Source organism: Caloenas nicobarica, chromosome 3, assembly GCF_036013445.1.
Source record: "Caloenas nicobarica isolate bCalNic1 chromosome 3, bCalNic1.hap1, whole genome shotgun sequence".
Classification (NCBI taxonomy): Eukaryota; Metazoa; Chordata; class Aves; order Columbiformes; family Columbidae; genus Caloenas; species Caloenas nicobarica.
Genome location: NC_088247.1, coordinates 42,320,610 through 42,336,650, shown reverse-complemented (window position 1 = coordinate 42,336,650; position 16,041 = coordinate 42,320,610). Strand labels below are relative to the sequence as shown.

The window sequence follows — 16,041 nt, the reverse complement described above, 5'->3', positions numbered from 1 at the left end:
AATTAGATGACCAGAATAAACAAGGTTTACAGACAAATGTATTTCTAGCCATTGTTCATGGGCAAGAAGTAGAGGGAGAGAATGGAGAGGGCTGCCCATATACAAGTTTGGTTACACACTGCAATCAAGAAAGCCATAAGCAGTAAAGTCTGCACAGTCACCTCTATGTTTTGCGAATATCCTCTTTCAGCCACATAGAGCCTGACAGGCATCTGCTCCCTTGCTCTGCTCAGTGGTCTCTTACAGTCATGCCCCTTGCACTGAAAGTTCACAGCTCCTTGCTGCACTTTTCCTGCCAGACCCATCTTCCAGGTGGAAGTTCTCCTCCCAGGATGATCAGCTGCCTCAGGGAAGTGTTGATCACTTCTGCCACCTTCCATCTGCCCCACACGCTAATCACATACCATCTCTTCTGTGATGGGAAGTTATTTAATTACCCTCCAACAGTAAGTGGCAGAAAGAGTTTCCCTCCACCTTGTAGTTATTACTGCTTAACTCCTACTACATTTTTGAAACACAATAAATTACAGAAAGATATCATTTGACAGGACATACAGGACAGACTGATACTTGCATTTATTTATTTCTTGCAGAAAGAAACAGTTGAGATTTTGTAGAGGATTCTTCCAGTATGAGTTATCTATACTTGAACACACTGACGCTGTCGCAGGTAAACACACAGCGGTAACTGTAAAAATGTAAATATATGTTGTGATTCTATGCTTGTCTTTAAGAAGAAAGCTGTAAGGTCTCAGAGGGAAGACAAGATAAAAAGAGGTATAAGTCATCTTCAATACTGCTTGCTGCATAGCAGTTACTGTCTCACAAAACTGATCTGGGACATGCGAAATCTGAGCTTTAGAACTTGCACAACTCCATCTGCAGTGGTAACTTCTTTTGGTCTCCTTTTGGCTCTCAGCATACCTGAACTATGTTCTTTTTATTCCAGGCTTTCATTAAACCATCCAAAAGTTTAATTCAGAAGGACTGTAAGCACCATGGTTACAGGTTAACAAAGCATTAAGCTTGTGTCATTCTGGAAGGACACTGGTTTCCCTAGCTACAATCCCTCACTTGCTATCCGCAAGAAGGATGGTTTCTTCCAGTCCTTCACCCTGTTTTACATTGCCTTCTGCAGACCAGAAAAGCATTTATTGTTTAGAAAAAATATTGTACATGATGAAAATTCTGTTACTATAGACCACTTTGCTTTTCATTCACTGCCTGTAACATGTTTACACAGTCACTGCTACCTCCATAACCTTAGCTAGCTGAGCTAGAAAAGAACACAGATAAGCCTGATCTGGGCTGAGGAAAGCAGCAGAGAAGGAGGGCCTTTTTGCACTCCATTGCCAAAAATCTGCAGGAGCTTTGCTATATGCACAGGGCTGTACGAAATTGTGACTGGACTAAGGAAGTAAAACTGATTTAACCAAGAGAGAAAATTCTCACCATAGCAACAGAAGGAAGATTGCTCTCTCAACTTAGGACAGGTATCAAGCGACAGATTTCCTATAGGAATTAATGGTGGCCTTCTCCATATTCCCTGTGAGTATAACCTGCTATAGTGTGTGAGCTTCTGAAGCATTAAGATGGTTGGTAATGGTACAGTTCCCACCCCCCTGCCAGGGGAAGCTGTAGCTCACAGATCTGTGGAGAACACAAACGAAAACATCAGGACACCTGACTTCTTATGTAGGAAAACAGCTGAATGCCCCTGCCCAAGTTGATGGTAGAGCTAGTGCATTATTTTCCTCCATGGATTCATTTGCACAAGATATCTAGATTCATAGCAGCATATTTTATTGAAACAGGAGATTTCCTGTTTTCTCTTGTCCTCTGCTTAACATATGTTCCATTTCTAACACAGAATATATTCTGTGTTCTAGACCAGCTACCTAGAAAGTGTTCTGATACTGACCACTGTCGTTAATACACAGTGTCAATCCAGCAAATAAAAATTTTTCTCAGAGCCAAAAGGACATAGCAGGTAGGGAGGGGAGGTGACAGAAAATACAGCCTAAAGAGACTCATTTTAGGGATGCACAAGATGCATTTTATAGTGCAAGTCATGTCTTTGACAAAATGCTTTAAGAAATTTACTTGAAGATAATAGCTTGTACTAAAGTAAAAGATCACTCTAATTAAGCTCTATCAATTAGGTTACTAAAGAGACATTTAAGTTCTTGTTTGCAAACATCAAATTTCAATGAGCTGTAGTGATTTTCAGAGACAATCCCACAATTAGTACTTAAAATCCTCTGGGTACACACAGATTCACCACAGACTGGATGGTTCAATGGATTTTTTGTAAAACTTCTATATATTCACAAGCCAGATCTGACTACCATTAGCTGTTGACACATTTGGCAGTCAAAAACAGACCAGTTACAATGACAGCTCTAGAAACTGCACCATCTGCTGTTACTTCTTAACAATAACCTCATCTCAGTAATGGAAATGCATAGAAGTACACAGAGAGTGCAGAGATAGAACTGGAAAACCTTGAACAGCTATAGTTTGCGTCAGCTGATGATCAAAAAAAGTACAGTCAAATCTCCCATTTCCTTAATATTTGTGCACCAGCCTGTACATGAACCTTGTACTACAGTCCTGTTTTAAAAATAGCTATTCAACATTCTGGTCCCAGCTCCCAGGACAGAAGGAGGTCTCCCTATCCCCAGGACACCACCTTCATCACTGGATTACGGAAACCTATTCTAATTCACTCTCCTTCTGACCCAAAGTGTGCACTCTTAGTGGGAGAATAAACCACAACAGCAGGAGGGAGTCAAGAATAACTCCATGCATAAAGACTTCTGCCTCTAGTCTGATAATTATTTTACTCTTTGTAGGAGGTGAGAGGAACAGTTTTGAGTGCCCATCACAGCAAGGATATCTGAACTCAGATGGATTATGAGGCAAATGACACATCAACAGTTCTTAGATTATTTTAATAAAAAACAAGAGAGGCTACATTTCAAAAGAAAGAAGTAGAAATCACTAAATGCTACAAATAGCTACTCATAATTCAAGTTAAAACATTGCTTCTGTAACTTAGTGGGCACAAATTAACACAGGTAAAATTCCACCTGAACACAAGGAAACACTTTTTACTGTAAGAATGGTTAAACACTACAAGAGATTGCTCAGAGAGGTTCTGGAGTCTCCTTTCTTGGAGGTATTCAAAACACCCTGGGACATACTCCTGGACAATCTGCTCTAGCTGACCCTACCTGAATAAGGAGGTTGGACTAAATGATTTCAAGAGGTCCCTTCCAACCTAGATGATTCTGTGCTTTGTGTGATTTCCTGTGGTACAGCTGAAAAGATTATGAGCATATTGTATGCATGCAAGACCATATTAGCCCCATATATCCTATTTATTCCACATTCCAATCTTCTTGAAGAAATTTTCTCTCTTAAAAGAAAACTGAAGGGGCAAAAAGGGGAAATTTATCAAAATCATAGAAAATGCATGTCTCCACATCTCTCTTCAAATGTCCTGGTGCAGCACATTTATGAGTTGCAGTCTTTCCATTTATTACAACAGCCTAAGAATCCTTCGAACTCCTGCCTAGAATTAATACCAATCAAAAGGAAACGTACTGTAACACTAAAAAAAGAGAAGTATCGTACGTACTTTTTTTTTTTTGTTAATTATAGCAAAACTCAGTAACAATTCTGGTGCAACTGCCATCTATATGAAGTTTGATGATTATTTCACTTCATAAACAAAAATTATACTTTAAGTAATACATGCAAGCATGTATTTCCAACAAGCTCAATTGAGACTTAAATTCAGTTGATAATATACAGACATCTACTGTCATTTTGGACCCCCTACAGTAACTAAGACATCTCCCTGTGGAGATGAGACATATGACATAGGACACAAGGGACATCCAGTCCCTTCTGGATCAGTATCTAAAATAGCACTAGAAACCCATTCTGAGGCAAAGAATTTGAGCCCTGAAGTTCTCCAATAGATGTTCATCACTCAAAACAACTCCAAACCAATAAAAGCACCTTGCATAAATGCCGAACAATCACAAAGATTTTTGCTTTTAAATGCAATGTTGCCAAGAGTCAAAAGTAAAAGGAATAAATCAGAATATTTCAGAATTAAGCCACACTAAGAAGCCTTCTCAAAAGAGAATTCTGGTAAGTATCATGTCTGGAAAAGCCACAGCAAATACTGTGTATTTGGAATTTTTAAAACCTGAGTACCCATTAACTTCCACAAAATATATCATATCCTACTACTTTTCCAAGTCAAACCTTGCTATTTTCAAATTCATCAATAATTTGGTCTATATCTTCAATGAGAATTAGACTAAATTCATGGTTTAACAGCTTACATTTCTGCAAATCTTTTTATTGTAATGTTCCATAGGTTGCTAGTAGAAATGTTGCTGCATATTTGAAAAAAAACAGTGAAATACGAATGCTAGGTCGATCCTACAGATGCACCTAGGAAAATTATGACATATCTAGCTATGGCAAGCAGTTCTCCAAGGCTACCTACCTGCTAGTGAAGAAAAAATAAATCTTGAAATAATCAACCACTCATATTTTAGTTATCATCTTGCAATAAAAAGAGTGGAGCTCCTTAGGCAGTGGGAGGTAACTTACTAAATTTCTCCCTGCTACCTAGACTTTCAGCATGGAACAGACCTTTGGGTTTGGATAGGAAGACATGGAAAAGGCAATCAGGCAACAAGCAAGCCACAGCTGGACAAAGTGGGGTTAAGCACAGTCCCTGGCAAAGATGCACGTCACTCGGCACCAAGTCAATGGTGCTGAACATGAAACCAGCTCAGCCAGTGGTTTCATTTTCCTGTGGGTATGCTCCAAGATGGGATTCCAAAAGGCCATGGCAGACACCTCTATCAAAACCACGCTGCCAGGCAGAAGAGGAATTAAAAACCAACGGAAACCATGAATTACAAAGAGGATCACAGTGGCCTATTGTTGTTATTATAGACTGTTCATATCACAGAAAATAGTGAAGATTTTCCTGGATATGGTAACACCAAAACCCTACAAGACATCCCTGAAGAGATTTCTTCCCCTAAATCTTTCTCCATAGATACATTTAAGAACAAAACAGTTCCTTCTTCCCTAGAAGTGTTACTGAAGTCCTTGGAGAAGTTAAAGGTCTGACTAAATGTGAAAGACTCATAATTCTCTCAGCAGTTCAGAGCATATACAGTCTTTCCTATAGATGTTGGTTGGAGGTTTTTTTGCTGTTAATTGCCTTAACTGTGCACTTTATTTTATCCACAAGATCTCACATTAGCATTTTTAATTATTTAAAACACATTAAATATTGCTGATAACAGCATGATCAGAGATTACCTTCTTAATAATCATTGCTGTTTGAGTGTCGAGCATTTGATTCCAGCTGCTTTGAGCTTCTACACGAGCAAAAACAATGTTTGCTGACATAAAAGGGGCAATCCACTTCATAAAGGAATGATGACCAAATTAAACCGAATATACCCAACAAAACAACACTATTTCATGTAGCTTTTTAAAATATGCCAGATGCTTCATAAGCTTTAATAATGTTAAATAGCTTGGGAGGAATTGTGGTATTTTATTATACTATTCTGAACTCCACACTGTATCACAACACTTTAAGATTTTCTTTGACTTCAATTAATTTTTCAGTAGTTTAGATTCCCAGCCTCTAAGCCACATGTAAGTTACCTATGTCCCCTCCTCATTTTGTCCACAGCAAATAATACAATTTAAATATATCAGTGCTAGTACATCTCTAGAGGAATCAATAGGACAGCAACATCACTTAAAGCAATGAACCTTCTAAATCAAAGGTTGACACAGACTGATTTAGGAAGAAAAATGCTAACTCAGAGTCTCTGCCACTAGATACATTTTTTGGTGCAATCAAAGGTAAGTGGTGATCAGAAAATAAACACATTTTAAGGTAAGGAAAAGTCAAAATAAAGTGGTTGTGCTGGTTTCTTTCTCTGTCACTAAATGTATCTCCTGGAATCATACTGCACCTGAAGCTTTCATTTCAAAGAATAAAGTTTTTAGTTCTCAGGATTACTGAGAGGAGCTTGAAAACATAATCTAACACCAGACTTATGACTTCTAATGGAAAGTATCTGAATTTATTTAATTACTGATGTCTGCGAAATTACTTTCAGTGTTTGAATGCTTGAGGCTGTCAGTGCTAAAATTAAAAGCCATTGAATGATAAAACAAATGGAAGCTATTCAGTGTCTTGAGCTGGGAACAGAGACATACTGGCCCAAAAGCTGCTGACTGGCCTAAAGACAGCCTGAATACCTACTCATCCCCTCCAATGGCTAAGCCCAAGGACACTGCGGATAGATCCAAGGACTGAGGGGATAATTAAATGACGTTTGATTTCTCTCTTTAACAAATGGCACACACGAAACCCTGGAGGTGAATCAGAGGATTTGCAGGGGACAGACTGCTCTTCACCTTGCCAATGAACTGAGCAGTTGTACTGCACATGATCCAGCACTCTAAGCACACTCATTGCTTTTCTTCCATCTTTGGACAGTAACATACTGAATGCAGCCAAGAAGTGCAGGACTGCATCCAGATGACCTGAGTCACTCTAACCAAACGAAGGCCTTATTTCTAGCTTTGGCCAGGTTCATTCAGTTACCTGGCAACACTACAGTCACCCCTACCTAATCAGGAGACACTTGTTCACTAAATAAATAAATAAGCAATGCAAAAATAGGTTTGAAAGATCGATCTCTACCTTGCAGTGCTTTAACTCTTGGATCTGACATCGTTGCCAGTCAGTGAGCAAACCATGTTGCATCACCACTATAAAGTAAAAATGGATTATTGATTTTGAGATTTGGTGTCATTTAATAACTCCTACTTAAAAAAAAAAACCAACCTTGCAAATACACATATCCATCCTTTACCTGTACAACTGGAAATACTCTGCTCAACTGGGTATTGATTACCTATCACTTTGTACAATAATGTTAGGCTGAAAAATGCAAAGAATATAAATTAATAAGGAAAACAGTCTCAATGTAGTAGGTAATAATCTCATTAATTTAAGTACTAAAAGAAGAGCTTTCCTGGTAGGAACAGTTTTGTTAGAGGAAAGGATTCTTTGCTTTAGCTAAGTGCAACATTGTAAGTGACTGCAAGACTGTAACAGTAACAGATTGGAAATTTCCTGGAAATACCTTGGAGAGATTCAGAAGAGTTCTAGAAGTATTTAACATAGTATCTGGAGAAGATTTTCACCCTCCTCTGAGGCCAGAGTTGGTTAAAATCATTGCCTTTGGTTCCCTGAGATCTTCTAAAGACTGAAAACATGAGAACATGAAGTATTACTGAAATTTGTCCCAGGTTTGCAAACAATGGTTTTCTGTATTTGAAAATAACTTGCTTCTTTCTGCACACAACCTTTTCTGCTTTCGTAAACCATGAATAACAGCTCATCTTTTATTTGTTGTTGGTTTCTCACAGAACCAGTTTGTTATGATTGCTCTCTCCTACACAAAAGCTGGTCAGGATTTCCAAACACCCTTCTGTTTATTTATGGCAAGTTGCAGTAAAAACATTTGCTTACTGCAATTCAGTGGAAGAATCTAGTAAACAAAACCAGTAATTTAACACCTTTTACACCCTACTGCATGAATGGAAACTAAGCACTTAGAGTCAATGTGTCTTTCTCTAGTCTGCATATCTTCATTATGGGGCAAAGCAACTGGTTGCTCTTCTTTCAAGATAGAATGGGTTCAAGTTCAGCAGCAACACTGACTTCTGTACTTTCTCTTGCCTGACCTGGCTTAAAAGTGTACAGAGACTTCTATGGAGTTGCTTTTTAATTTTTAGGGGCTTGTTTGTCTGGTTGGGTTGGTTTTTTTCCTTAAACCTTTAAGAGGCATACACTGGTGATTCAGTCCACAGTATACCTCCACAAACAGTGATGCCAGCAAAACACAGGAGCAATGAGCTGCAGCAGGAGGGCAGAGGGATCACAAGTCCCTCAAGCCAGTATTGCTGCAGAACATCTTGTATCAAACCGTGATAGAAAGGCAAGGAGAGACTGACCCACAACTTCTACTCGGTTGTCATTTGCCTATCCAGATAAGGTGCATAAGAGATCATAAATCCGTTAGATTGAATGTTGTGATAAAATCTGTTTCTTCTTACCATTTTCAAACATGTATATCATACAGAAAAACAGATGGAGAATAATCTTAACTGAGAATAGGTAGTAGGCTTTTTTTTTCCTCTTCCTTCAAACAAAGGGTTCTGAATTTACAGCTCAAGATTTTCTTCGGCCTTTCCCCACTCTCCTTAGCCTGAGACACAACTTTTTCTTATTTGACAAAAAGCAAAAACACCTAAAAAACAGATCTCAAGTAATGTTTAATCTTTGGTCTTTAGTTAGGATCAGAAATAGAAGTAGAAAAGAAACAGACAAGTGTTTAGACTTCTGTGCCATCTTCAGCTCTAAGCAAAAGAAACACATCTGTTCAGAAGATTTGTTCTTTTTCCCTCCCTCCCACAGATTGTAACGATTGGCCCAGAAAAAAAAGAAAATAACACATCACACACAAACACACAATGCACAACCAACAAACTTCATCCTCCACCTCTCCAGTACCTTTATATTACCATAGCTACACTACCACTTTTTGGGGTTGGGGATTTTTTTTTTTTTTTTACTGTTGTTTTTTCCCCTCCTTTTAAGTGTTCAGGGCTTTGTCTGGTTTGTTATGGGCTACTCGGTAATCGCATAGTAATCTCCTTCACTAGTTGGGCCAGAGAGTAAATAAGCCAGAAACCAAAGATGCAGCCTATGAAAAATTCATTCCTTGGGTTTCCAACAATTTTCAATGTTCACAGAACACAGACCAGCAACAGCATCAAATGTAGAAACATAATGTGTAATTCACTAAAGCAACCTATGCCATTGAAGACACTTCTACTCCCCTTTCCCTGTATGTCCCATGTTCTGCCACAAATTACTGCCCCCGAGCACAGGTAACACTTGCTTTGCCACCATCCCATTGGCATTACAGTACAAACCCATATTGAAATGCCATTACAATGCTTACAATTAGCTGAGATGCAGGCACATGCTCTACTCCACCAGCTGTGCTACATGACCAAAAGGAGGTGGAAAGCTGGAGGTATTTATGTCTTAAACTGCCACAAATTACAATTGACAAGACTCAGCTATTAGAGCCTTAATTCTCTTCACTTACCCAGCAACACCACTAAAAATCAAGGCAAGTCCACAGTGCAAGAGTTACTGCTAATTAGTAAAGACAGTAAATTCAAATGGCCTGTCTAGCAGCTTTTCTCCCTTTAAGGTAGTTCAGAGTTGCATTATGCCAGATCTGGAATCCTGTGGAAGTGTGAACAGCTGCCAAAAGGATAAACTACACTAGTTTTGTGTATGGCTTGTTCTCATCTTCAGTAAGTCTCTTCTGCCATTTGCATCCAAAGAACTAAAGCATGGAATCTGACTCCATGAAGCATCTAACTTGATGGACCTGATTAAAAGGCCTTAAAGAAACTGAACTATCCTAACAAAATAAAAATAACTTAAAAAAAATATTCAAATGGCATGCTTCAAACTGAGTATATGCTTGAGAGTCCAGTCACATTGGTACAAGAGAACTTCATGTATTAGAAGGCCAGCCCTGGTTACAGAAGTATTTTGGAGTCTGACATGCTCTCTGTAAAGCTGAATTCCTACTTCTGTTCCACTTCCATTCTCCTTAAGTCAGCAAAAAAAGCACACCCAGCCCTCTTATTTACATTTCAGCAATTCCTATGTTTTTCCACTTCTGCAATTCTTTTTGGAGGATGGAGCACACACATTAAAAGTAAACATATAAGATCTCATAGTTGCATTGCATCACTCAATTTCCTATACGCTTTCCCAACAAGCAAATACAGCAGTTGCATCTCTATGCAAAAGTCACCAGAGACCACAAAAGATGCGGGGTGGTTTTTATTGTAACCTCACTGAGAATGAGAAGCTCAGCGCAGCAGGGGTATGGCACATTCCCCAGTGCACTCTGCAGTCCTGATGCATTAAGATCCCGCCAGAAAGGAGTTCTGTTGCCTGTTTGTTTGCTTGAGTCTTCTAGTAAAAGAGAACAAAAAACAAAAACAAAAAAAACACACACACACACAAAAAAAAAAAACAACACAAAAAAAAAACAAAAAAACAAAAAAAAGAAGTTCAGCTAAGGAATATACCAGACCCACAAAGCAGGTACTGTTATCACCACTAAAGAAGTTCCACACTTCAGTTCAGCCTTTAGCTCTTGAGATCTCTGTTTTGATCTCCAAGGCTGACTGAAGTCAAAGTCCCAGTTCTGTTCCGAAAACATCACCTCAGTTCTTTTTTTTTATTTTATTTTATGCAACTAAAAATAAAGGTGACTGGGAGGAGGCTTTCAAAACTAAGTGTAACATAGAAAAGAGAAAAAAACATGTAAAAGATGTATTCCCTCAAAGGGAGAACCTTTTGACAGTTTACTATTGCTTTAAAGACATCATTTAAAAAAAAAAAATCTGTATTAGATCAGGAAAATTATTATTCAAAGCCTATCTCATAAACTAGCTGTTGAAAAAAATGTTAACATCAATTTCGGAGAATTTAAAAAATAAACCTGGAACTAATACATTCTACATATCCTGATGACATTTCTTCAACCACAGGTTGTCTTGATAAGCCAGGTAGAGTCCCAGTTTAGCTTACAAATGGCAGAAGCCCTTTTACTTTATTTAACCTGAAGCAAAACCTGATGGAAAATGTTTCAGACATAATAAGGTCATAAGCTTGCTCATGTGCATTTCAAAATTTGATATTAATCTAAGCAATGTTGTTTTCACATAACTGATAATTTTTAAAAAAAATCCCATACAGGACAAAAATCAAGTCTTATCAACATTGCAGAGATGGACCTCAATCACTCTTAGATACAATACTTTCAAAACAAAAGCCCTCTGTTGCCAAACAAGTGATGCTGAGAATTTTTTTCAAGTGTATTCTTACTGGAGAGTAGAATGAAAGGCTATTCTGGAGGAACAAGAGGTTAGAAAAATTGAATGTTAAAGTTTAGACTACCAGGAGAAAAAAAAATACACATACACATTTTTAAGATACATCCTAAGTAATCACAGCATTTAGGAAAAAAAAAAAAATATAAAAACCCCACTAAATTAGGCTGCAATATCCCATCTTCTAGACTGTCAAAAACCACCACTATACATATCATTCCTGTCAGGAAAAATAAAGACAGATGGTTGCAGAAGAATATACTCTTCAGAACAACCATAACTTTTAAGTACTGATGATTCAAAATATTTACAATATTTATCTCCCTATAAAGCTCATTCTCTACAATTAAAGTTCTTCCAAATTGCTGCAACATATTGCTACAGAAATTTTGGCAGAACACATTCTCAATTTACATAATTGTTCAGAGTAGTCACCTTAGAGAAAAAAAAAAAATCATACATTCTCAAGTATTATGGATGTTCTGAAGCCTCTGATTTATTTTACTCATAACTGTTTACATATTTTGTTGCTTTCTCATCACAAAGAAATCTCTGACTGCTCATGTCAAAGCAAATAGCTTCAAACTGGCACAAGTATGAATGGAATTTGCGCAGCACTCGCTATTGGAATGTCATTTTCTGAAACAACACCTTTTATTTGTTAAGGCAACGGAGAGACATATTTTGAAGAATTAGCAATGTAAGTAGGCGTATAAAGACCCACCAGTACCACCTCAGTTCCCACAGACTACCTGCCTGCGGAGTGACTTAACTATCCATGGACAGCCTAGAACACCAAAGGTATTCTACTTCAGCTACCTTGTGTGTGCAAAATCTCTTCCCAAGAAAGGAAGTCAAACATTGCTAGTCTATAGAACATATAATAACAGACTTCAGTGTCAAAGCTTATCTACATCCAAGTTTTTCCACAGCTAAAAGGGCAACTAAAATACAAATCTGATAAAATCTTGACAAAATATTTTTCCAATTCCACTCTTGGCCAGGCAACTCAGGAGTCAATAGTGCAAAGTTCCTCCACGAGTGCTGGAAATCACAAAGACTGTGGCCTAGGACACAGACTAGCACCCATCTGGAACATGCTACAGCTCCTTTCTGGCCTACATTAGATATTTCCCTTCCTATAAAGGCCAGGCAGACTTAGCATGGCCAGTCCATGTAGGAACACCCAGAAACAGGAGTTTGAAAGTTCTCCTGGTCTCAGATTCGCCTTTTGTCCCTGAAATTTCTTCATGGACTCAGTAGAAAAACCCCTCAATAAATTCTCTCCTAAGAAAGTTTCTTCTCGAATTGAAGACTAACTGTTTAAAGCCCAAAACTGAATTAGATGCAAACCTCAATCATGAGATAGCATACCAAAAAAAAAAACTGTAAACAAAAAACTGTGAAAAGTATCCATTCTTTACTCTTCAGAGATCAGCATTTGACAGTAATTTCAAAATTCCCTCTGAAATCAAGTTAGGAAAAGCCTGTAAAAGAAAAGCATCCCTGCTACAATCACATACCCTTTCACACAATCATAGAATGTCCTGAGTTGGAAGTGACACAAAAGGATCATCGAGTCCAAATCCTGTCCCTGCATATGACAACCCCACAGTTCACACCATGTGTTTGAGGGCGTTGTCCAGTCTCTTCTTGAACACTGTCAGGCTTGGGGCCGTGACACCTCCCTGGGGAGCCTGTTCCAGTGCTCCACCACCCTCTGCATGAGGAACCTTTTCCTAATGTCCAACCTAAACCTCCCCTGGCACATCTTCCTGCCATTCCCTTGGGTTCTGCCACTGGTCACTAAAGAGGAAAGTTCAGCACCTGCCCCTCCTCCTCCCCTTGTGAGGAAGCTGTAGCCATGATGAGGTCTCCCCTCAGTCTCCTCTTCTTCAGGGTGAACAAACCAAGTGACTTTAGCCGCTCCTTATACAGCTTCCTCTCCAAATCCCTCACCAACTTCGTGGTCCTCTCCTGGACACTCTCCAGTAGCTTTATATCCTTTTTAAACTGTGGCACAAATGGGTAAGCATATAGAATGACAGAAGTAACATTGGACCTCCCTTAATCTCATAAACCATCAAAAGGCCAACGTCAGAACACAAAGATCTAGAAATTGCTTTGTCAAGGATCCTACAAGTTATTGGCTATTAAGTATAGTTCTCAGATAATTCAAGAAATTGGGGGAAATATACCACCACAACCAGATAGTAATTTTTGTGATGAATAAAGAAACATATTAAAAAAAAAAAAAAAGTCTCTAAAAATATCTTAGGAAAACCTCTGTAAATTTTCAGCCTTTTGACATTGTTTCTCCAACTATCTCCAAAGAAGGTACCAAAATTCAAACAAGATTTCCACCCCCCGCCCCGCCAATTGGTTCTGGAGTAACTCAAGTTTTCAGAGCACAGAACACACTGACAAGTGCCATGTGGAAGTCTTAGTTGGATGATAAATATGAAGGATAACTTCTTACACTAAAAAGAATAAAAATGAGACAACTATATGATTACTGTAGGTGAGCATAATTACAGTGGATGACACTTATGTTTGGCCAGTTTCTCCTGATAACACTGTAAACTGCTCTCACCTGAGTGTTCAAATTAATTTCATTTTTCACTTAATCCAATTCCCATTTCTAGTCCAATTTATAATCATCACATCCCTATAATAGCGTGGCATTAAATTACTGTCATTTTTGGCCATTAAGTCAATCATATTCTAGTCAGCAGAGTCAATCAAAAACACCATAGGAGTGCCATGATTTTCATATTGAATACATTCCTTTCTGCTATGTTGTAAAAGCTGATCATCAGTGTGAGAAGCTACATTATATCAATTTCCGATTTTTCAGGCAGAAGCAACACATCCTGAATCAAAAATAGAGATGACAAAAACTAGTTTTTTTGGTTTTGTTTTTTTTTAAATGAACACTGCATTTTTTCTGGTCAAATCCCATTAGTTTTACTTTGCAAGTTCACACTGAAGAAAAGGCCCACACAAGCCTAAATTTCCATCTGCTACCAACATTTCAACCATACTACTCCTTACTGTAAACTGCAAGTTTATTGCTCCCCTCAATAAGAAGGGAATGAGCAGAGAGGAGAAAAAAATAAAAATAAAACCCCACACTTTCCCTAATGTTACATGAAATTCTTTTCATGTTCGAATTCAAATCCTGAGCCAAATTCACTTATACGTTTAGCAATACACAGACGTTTTAACAGGAGTTGCCATCTCAAACAAAGCTGTTCATGTCCTTACGGAGAAGATTGACTCAAATAATACTACAGCTCAACTAGAAAGTCTCGAGACATCTCGAGTTTGTTGTCCGAGGCAAGATTCTACACTTCCTGCTCAGGGCCAATTTGTAGTTCAGTCATTTCCAAGCTCATTTTCAAAACAAAAATATCTCCAGAAATTTAATTTCTGCATAGTCATCTTTACTTTTAGAATGTCACATGGTTTTCTAACAGTAAAGACAATGCTTAATCTCACATTCTGTGTGGTTCATATAACATGCTGATCTGTAAAGCATTAAATAAACAACACCTCAATTTCCATATTAAAATTCCCTTCCCCAAAAGCACTTGCTCTCCCTTGGAATTGAAGGCAAGATATACCTGCAAATCAAAACTGAATGATTTTTGAAGAAACACTGATGCAGCTTCTTTGCCCCTTTAAATATCAGAAGTACTATTTTCCCCACATCTGCCAACTCAGTAGCTGCCCAAATGCACGTTTTCTCTATGCATGTTTATACAGAAAGAAACAGGGACTTTTGTTGCTTGTATGCACAATAAGTCTCAACAATATTTTTATAAACACTGTAAGCACCTAAAAATAGATCTTACACCTATTAAATGTAACTGCATTATTTTTGTGTCCTACTAAAGCAAGAGCTTATCATTCCTAACAGTTTCTCAGGGTACCCATATCTAGCTTAGTACTTCATACATAATAACTGCAAAGTGCTTCACAGACACTGTCAAATTATTCACAACCTGAAAAGCAGACAAAAGATATTTCTTTCTGGAACACTTCCAAAATTAAGTAAAAATTTCTCTCTAATCTTTTGTAAACTCGAACGGAACAAAGAAATCTGACTGAGTAGCTATATATTGGTAGATTTTTAATCATCTGTGGTAACTATATTATCTGTTCAGTGTATCTCTGGATTTCCATAGACTCTGGTTAAACAGTAAACTTGTTTTTTGGATAAAAACTACGAACAATTGTCGAATACCCCTTGGCCTTACCCCTGCCAACCGTTTCATGTGGGCAGATCCCAGAAGCAACAGGAATTGGCAAGACTCCAGTAATTCTTTACTTTGTGCACTACCGTTAACAGGACTGTGGCCTCCGGGTCTACTCATCTTTTCGTGACTGATTAAATGCTGCCACTAACATTTACACAAGTAAGCCTAACCCCAACTCGCTTCCAAAACATTTATATGACATCCTTCTACCCCTACAAAACTAGACAAATCTATAACAAGCTTCAAAAAAAAAAAAAAAAGGTATTCCCGTTATTTGCTACGATCAACGCCTGCAGTTTATCTTACCACGCGAAGTTTTATACTGCAGCTCCGTTTCTTTCCCGTATCATTCTAGTGTATGGTGCCAAGCGTACCGTTTCCCACCGTTTGCGTGGTGTGGGTCGGACTCTGCCAGAGACGACACAGACGAGCCAGCTGAATTGCACCCTCCATGGATGCCCAGGCAGGCTGGCAGCAACGAGTCATCTGCAACCTGCAGCACCGCGGCGGGAAGCCCGGATTTGTTTGGGGTTTTTTTGGTAAATTGCTCCAGATTGACTAAACAGAAAATTTAGTGCTGAGAACCAAATCATTCCCCACACTGAGCTAGGTATTAAACCACCTGAGCAGTACCCTTTAAATTCCTAGGGCTGCAGATTTAATCTTCCAGCAACCAAGGTGCCTAGTTCCTTTCCAGCTGGGAGCTCTCACATAT

General features: G+C 38.4%; 1 protein-coding gene across 2 annotated transcripts in view; it reads right to left on the bottom strand.

Moving 5' to 3' along the window:
- KLHL32 (kelch like family member 32) overlaps window positions 1-16,041 on the bottom strand; it is a 118,774-nt gene that overhangs the window by 102,066 nt on the left and 667 nt on the right. The gene's annotated exons all lie outside the window — the stretch shown is intronic.